We start from the raw sequence: 7899 nt of genomic DNA on the forward strand, positions 1-7899 counted from the left end.
AAGAGGAGGCAGAAATCTTCAAAAAATAAATTTAAAAAAATAAATAAAAGAAAAGAAAAAAACAAAAGGAAGATTAAAAAAAAAGAAAGAAAATTAGGGTCTAAGGATATGTTGTTTTGGCAAAGAGATTCTGCTTTTGTTTCCACAGAAGATGAGAATCTTTAGATTCCTTCCAGACTAATGCGGTTTGATGGACCAAGACCCTCCAAATGTCTCTGTGAATCCTCCCAAAAGCAAAAATAAAATACTTCTCCCAACAAAAATCAGGAAGCATTTTGGAAAGAACTTTTCCCAAATTCTCAAATATTGTTTATAAATGTTTATTTACAGTTTAAGGAGGGATATGATATAGAGATTTGCATTGGCTTGGATTTTGGTTTATTGATAAAAAATTTAAGGTCAATTTTGTTGTATGTATATTTCTGCTCTTGATTAAGGTATTGTGTTGGTGAAGCTCATTTGAAAACAATGAATAATTAGGAAATACAGGTTAATAGATAATTGTGTATAATAGTCAATCTTGTAGTCATGTTAATTAGCTTTTCTAGATATATTGAGTTATATTTCAGTTAGATAAATAATCTTCAAACCTTTTAAAGGCCTACAGAATATGGAATTTAAAATGCTTTAAAAATTTAGGACTTTTCATGACAGTGAGAAACATCTGTTACTGGCAGCACCAATCTGCTTCAAGAGGATGTTGGTCATTGAAGAGGCTTCTTATGAAGTCGGGTAACCATTTGGGCCAGAAACTTTTCTTGCCTTGATAATATGCTGCATAAACTGGACTTGAAGGACCCACAGAAAAATGACTGTTAAACTTGCCTAATGGTCTTTCGTGTTTCCTGCTTCATGAAAGACTGCCAGACATTCTGCAGGACACAAAAGAAAGTGACTGACAAACTGCTAATATAGGTGGAATTGTCTTTGAAATTTCCTGATTCATGGAAAAGTCTGCCAGATACTATGGGCCTGTAGGCTGACCATGAGTGTCCCAATGTTATAGAAGAACTTTGGGTGACTGTCCAGACAGTGAGATGTCTCTGTCAATTCTAGAGTTTTGGAAGTTGCTTACAATGTACTGCCTGTTTACTTAGGTAAGAGTATATTCTTCTAGAGTCTTTGATGAGTTGAAAAATAGATAGTTACAGTTATAGTTATGATAAAAGATAAAGTAGATATAAATATTATAACTAATTCTTGCTTGACAACTGTTTTGTTGTATGTAATCTTGCTATGTTAAAGCTAAAACCTTCATTTTTCTTTAGACAGAAAAGGGGAGGTGATGTGGGATTCTCCTCTGTATGCTATGACTACCATAAAGAAGCTGCTTTGGGCCTATTGCAGTACAAAATAGGTCAAGATGGGAATTCCAAGAAGATAGAAGAGCAGAAAGTATGCTGAGTCACAGAGAAGCCATATAGTCACCAGAGTAGAAAAATGTAAGCCACCAGCTAGAACCTTGCCAGTAGACCACATGCTTCGTGATAAAATATAAAATAAAATAAATTGGTTATTTTAAGATATAAGAGCTAGCTAGCAATACACTTAAGCTATTTGGCAAGCAGTGTTTTAAATAATATAGTTTCTGTGTGATTGCTTTGGATCTAGGCAGCCAGGAACAAACAACCAGCCTCTGCCAGCAAACATCTCTATCTCTCTTGCTCCTGCTATTAAGGCCCATTCAGCAGCACTCAAAGCATTCAACTGCTTTTCTAACCCAAAGTACCTAAGTCTAAATTCCTCCAAACAAAAACATGGTCATGTCTATCGCAACAATACCTCAGTCACTGGTACCAACTTTTGTCTTAGTTTGGGTTTCTATTGCTGTGAAGAGACACCATAACCACAGCAACTCTTATAAAAGAATATATTTAATTGGGTAGCTTAAAGTTCAAAGATTCAGTCCATTATCATCATGATGGGTCTTGGCAGCATGCAGGAAGACATGGTACTGGAGAAGGAACTAGAATTCTACATCATTGATCCATAGGCAACAGGAAGTAAACTGAGATATTGGACATGGCTTGAGTACCTATTAGTCCACCCCCTTGTGACACACTTCCTCCACCAAGGTCTCACCTACTCCAACAAACAAAGCCACACCTCCTAATCATGCTACTCCCTTATGAGCTTATAGGGACCAATTACATTCAAACTACCACAATATTAGAAAATGGAAAGACTTCCAATGCTCATGGATTAGAAGAATCAACACTGTGAAAATATCCATTCTACCAAAAGCAGTCTACACATTCAATGCAACCCCAATCAAAATATTAGAATCTTTCTTCTCAAAAATAGGGGGAAATATTAAAATCAATTGGAAACACAAAAAGACTTCAGATATCCAAATCAATGATGAGTAATAATAATAGTAATAGTCATAATAATAATAATATTGAAGATAACACAGTACCTATTTTTACATGTTTTAGGGGCATAACTAACAAAAACAACATGATAATAACACAAAACAGCCATGCAGATTACTAGAACAGAGAAGATTAAGCTATAAAAACATGTAGTTATAGCCACCTGACTTTTGTTGTTGTTGGGAGATTTTGTTCTATTTGAGAACTGGTCTTGAACTCAATCTTTTTTTTAAAGATTTATTTAATTATTATGTATACTGTGTTCTGCCTACATGCATGCCTGCAGACCAGAAGAGGGCACAAGATCTCATGACAGATGGTTGTTAGCCACCATGTGGTTGCTGGGAGTCATCTGACTTTTGAAAAAGACAAAAGAAACAAAAACACTTGTTGGATAAAATGCAGCCTCTTTAACAAATGTTGTTAGAAAAACTAGACAAATACATGAAAATAAATGAAACAAGATCATTATCTCTCACATTGCATAAACAATCAACTCCAAATCTATCAGAGACCTTAAGACTCAAAACGTTGAAACTATTAAGAGTTAAAAACAAGAACGGCACTTTATGACATAGGCATAAATGACTAAGGACTTTTTTTAACATGATAGGACTCTGTTCACACAGGAAATAAGGTCAATAATTGACAAGTGGTAAAATTAAAATTTAAAAAGTTTATGTAAAGCAAAGAACTCTGTTCAATGAGTAAGGGGTGGGCCTTATGAAATGGGAGAAAATTTTTGCCAGTTGTTTTAAAATATGTACACTGTAGAATAGCTAAATTGAAATGATTAACATAAGTTTGATCTCATGAATTGATTTTTTGTGAGCCAGGAATACATTTTGCTTTGACCCTCTCAGCTATTTTTTAAAATACAATATATTATTAAGTGATAAAGATAGTTGCTTTGATACCAATTTAATTTAAGATTCCATCTATTCAAAAAGAAAAGAATCAAAGAATAGCTACTTAAATATAGATATTAGTTATGTCCAGACAATATTCTAAGCAATTTTTCATTTTTATTCTACTCATTCTTAGGCAATCTAAGAGTACTCCTGCCTTCTAGAGTCTGTGATTCTTTCAGTAACAAAATGCCTTGCATTTCCACCCCAGGAAACAGCATAATTTGTTTTCATTATGCAGCCCTTTTTCTTGCAGAATCACTTTTCTATATTCTGGTTCATGATCCAATTCAAGTTGCAATCAATTGTCCCAACTCCTAGGGTTGACTTCTGTCACTGCTGTTTTCTTTCAGCCACGTATGAAGTCATTAGCCCTCCATTGCCATGCCTACATATTACTACAAATACAAAACTAGTGTGTACTGAGCAACTTCATTAGAAATATTAATAAAAAGGGAGGTACATGTCCAAGGTGCATCTAAGAGATGGTTTTAAATAGAATACCAACATCTTAGACACTTTCACAGGTTGCCAGTTGTCCTAAACATCAATGTACCACTTCTTTTTTACCAGCTTCATTTTCCTAGTTCTAAGATCCTTTGCCTTTTGTTCTGTCCTGCTAGTTCAAAAAAATAATACAGGGGCTGGAGAGATGGCTCAGTGGTTAAGAGCACCACCTGCTCTTCCAAAGGTCCTGAGTTCAATTCCCAGCAACCACATGGTGGCTCACAACCATCTGTAATTNCTCTTCCAAAGGTCCTGAGTTCAATTCCCAGCAACCACATGGTGGCTCACAACCATCTGTAATGAGATCTGGTGCCCTCTTCTGGCCTGCAGGCAAAAGCACTAAGGATACTGTATATGTAATAAATAAATAAATAAATCTAAAAAAATAATAATAATACAACTTCTTTCTTTGACATTTGAACAAATTTTGTCTCCTCCAACCAATGCTAGTCTCTGAATACATTCTGCATTTCAAAAAAGATTACTATTAATTAAGGGCATTTCATGCAGGAAAAACCATCTGTCCCTGAAATACAACTTATCCACAAAAAGATAACATAAATAAAGATGCAGATTTTCTTTTTACTTGATGATTACTTGGTGATATGTGAAAAAGAAATGACTTCAAATTCTTGGGGGTATATTCCTTTCTTAAATAGAGCAAATTATAGAGAAAAGTTTTTGTCTGCCTGTGATAGACAGATTCTCTAAAATAAACATACATTTTCAACTAAATAATACATGCAACTATTACTTTTAAAAGGAAGTATTTCTTATTGCTGATTACCTGTAATGTACTTTGCATACTTTTTGTTAAATATCCGAGTTTTCAGCTTTGTTCCTGCCGACTTCTTGAACTCCCTCAGCTCCAAGATCTACCATTTTCCTTCCTCGCACACTACTTTTCTGCTTGCATCTTATGAGGGGGTGAAAAAAATTGTCAGTGTAGAAGAGATAAGCAGTCTGCTTGCTGGCTCTTACTTACAGCAATATACCTACAAACAATGTAAATGCTGTGTCTGGGGACTGTACAAATATTTTTATTATTTGTAAGTAGTCATTAGATAAAATTAAACTGGAGTCAGAATTCAAATAATTATCCTGGACCTTTTCTGGGGTACTGAATGTTTATTTTATGTCAGTGAGAAATTACTTTTTAACTTGAGGCTTGGTGTATCAAATGCTGCTTTTATAGCAGGTGGCACTTGTCTGACTGAGACTTCTAGTATGTGGAGGAATCCTGGCTAGCTTTAAAAGCCTACACCAAAATGAACATTATAGACTTTTGCCTCCTGGACCTTTTTAAAAATCTTCAGAGATAAAAATTTGATGTACTGGCCCATTTATTTTAAATGCATAAGTATATTCATCATTGAACATTTATTTGGGGAGTTTTAAAGTTATATTAATTAGAAATATTTTAGTAGAACAAAATGCATCTGTATTTTTAAATTTTAGAAAGAAAACTTGTGTGGGATTGATTTAAAAAACTTACTATTTATACTAGATTTTTAATGAAATAGAATGTTAGTTTAAAAATTAAGCATTCTGGGACTTAAAAATGTCATTGGTGTAGTGTAATTCAGCTTTTCACAAGCACCCCCTACACACACATTTAGGAACCATGACTGCCAAATCGTGTGACCTAGTGGTGTGCAAGCAGAAAGCCAGTTGGAAAGATACACAGTTTGCAGATCAAAGAAGCGAAAATCAACTCAGACACTAATGGTGTAATCAGACCAGTGTCACTGTAGAGAAGACTGACAAAGAAGAGAAAGACGAAATGGCTGACCAGTCTTTACTCAACACGTTGATCAAAAACAACAGTGTAGACAACAGAAAGCAAGTGGAAATCCTGCAGCAGGATCCGAATTTCCCCTTCCAAGAGTGAAAAGCTTTACCTGAAAGCACACATTTTCCTTGGTGTCTATGCCTTGTGCCTTAACTGACCATCCAACAGCCAGGAGAATGCACTACCCATAATGCTTGCTGAACCCCCACTAAACCTGAGCCTGCAGTTACATCTAGTACTAAGAAATCAAACAGCAACTTCTGTACCGGTCATTGTCCACAGAGTGCAGCCAGAAGAGAATTATGTTCAGTATTTTTAAATCTTTCCAACATGCAGGCTGACACTTCCAACAGGAAAAGTAATAGAGCAGATGGGCAAATTTCTTTCATTGCTGAAGCTTTCTTATTCTATTTGAGGCAATACTAATTGGAAACAGGGGTCTCTGCGTAGTATGAGCATTCTCAATAGAATCTGGTAGCATCTTAAAAGACAGAAAGACAACATGAATGATTGGATCCTCATTTGACAGAAGACCAACAGCTAAGAAGCTTCACCTGGAACTAACACTACTCTCAGTGCTGTCCCTTTATGCACTAGTGTCTTCATGGAATACTAGTGTCTTCATGGGATACTAGTGTCTTCATGGGATACTAGTGTCTTCATGGGATACTAGTGTCTTCATGGAATACTAGTGTCTTCATGGAATACTAGTGTCTTCATGGGATACTAGTGTCTTCATGGAATACTAGTGTCTTCATGGGATAGGCCGAAAAGGGCACTTCAAAGAACATGCCCTGAGTACAAACTACCTTCCTCATTCAAAATTACATTTAGACTGGACCAAAAGTTGTACAAATACTTGGAGAAATTTATGTAAAATTTTGCACTTTAAGAAATAGCCCTTCCTCTTCCTCTTTTAAATACCACAGTTCTTTTCTCCTTTTAAACAATGGTTCTACAGTTGATGTTGATGGTAGTTGGATCTGATCTATTTCCAAGCTTAGGTGTTAGGACTAGCCTCTGGCCTTAAATAAATGAGAGAGTAAAAGTTTAGGGAAGCCAGGCAGGACATGCCTCTGAACCCACTGCCATTCATACTGCAAATAGAGTGGAGACAGAGTCCAAAATTTCCCCACTGGACTTTCTCCTGAATTATGGCCATCTTCTAAAATGGAGACACATTCTAGCCAGTCCCTTGTACCCACTGTGGCAGAGGCTGGCCTTCTTCCTTTCTGGTGAGCATATTTCATATTGGAGAAAAAACTGGAAGGTAGTGACTCACAATGGCAGATTTGGAAATGGGACCCAACTCTTTGGCTGGCCACTGTGCCTAGTACTCAGTAACAGCAACCAGAAGATAGTAGGTGGGTTTTTGAACACCAACATGGCTCTGCTTTCTGGTTCTAATCTGTGAAGTTTCATGCCATGGCCTGAAGCACAGTAATAGTTTGTAAAGGAGGTCATGACCAAGCAAGAACTCTTGATTATGATATTAGTAGGCTTCATTGGTTACTTATTTGTATGAATAATGTCAGATAAATTGCAGTAATAAACAACATTCATTATAATAAAATTTAAAGTCTAGTTTGACCTTTGAATGGGTCTTGTGCATGCTGTTTCAATTGCTATGAGTTAATATGTGCAACTATTCTGCTGTGTCCAAAGGATACAACTCTCTTGTATTAATGCACTCCTTACCCCCTCTTCTACTATAATCTCTGGTCTGTGGGAGGAGCAAATATGATATACATGTTCCATTTAAGACTTAGTATTCCACAATCCATTATTCTCTCCATGTTGACCAGTTCTGAGTGTCTGTGTTAATAAATATCTACTATTGTTAATCAGCAACCATAGAAGATTCTCTGGGGAAGGTTGAGGGATGCATTTACCTATGAGTATAATAATAAGTAATTAGAAGTTGTTTTAATACAATGTCCATTTAGAAACATAATAGTAGCAGGTTTTACTGTAAGAACTATGACTTATCTAGCCTCAGATTCTTGCCCTTACAATAATGTCAGATATAGGCTTCTTCTTGTGGAGTGGGACTTCAATATAAGGGGGAAATGATTGGCTACTCCTATGATGTTTGTGCCACTATTGCACCAGTAGATGTATCTTTCCAGAACAGTGGTTATTGGAGTTTTCTGCTTACCAAAAGTGGCCACTAGGCACTCGCATTCCATGTGGCCCGGCTCCACACCAGCGAGCCGGGCTTCTTACCCATTTAAAGTATGAGCGTCGGCATCAGGCGCCTTAACCCGGCGTTAGGTCTCTCAGTGGCTATTGGCTGAAGGAGCCAGAGGAGCTCCCG

Source organism: Alexandromys fortis, unplaced genomic scaffold (assembly GCF_014885135.2).
Source record: "Alexandromys fortis isolate MF-2015 unplaced genomic scaffold, M_Fortis_MF-2015_v1.1 scaffold_230, whole genome shotgun sequence".
Classification (NCBI taxonomy): Eukaryota; Metazoa; Chordata; class Mammalia; order Rodentia; family Cricetidae; genus Alexandromys; species Alexandromys fortis.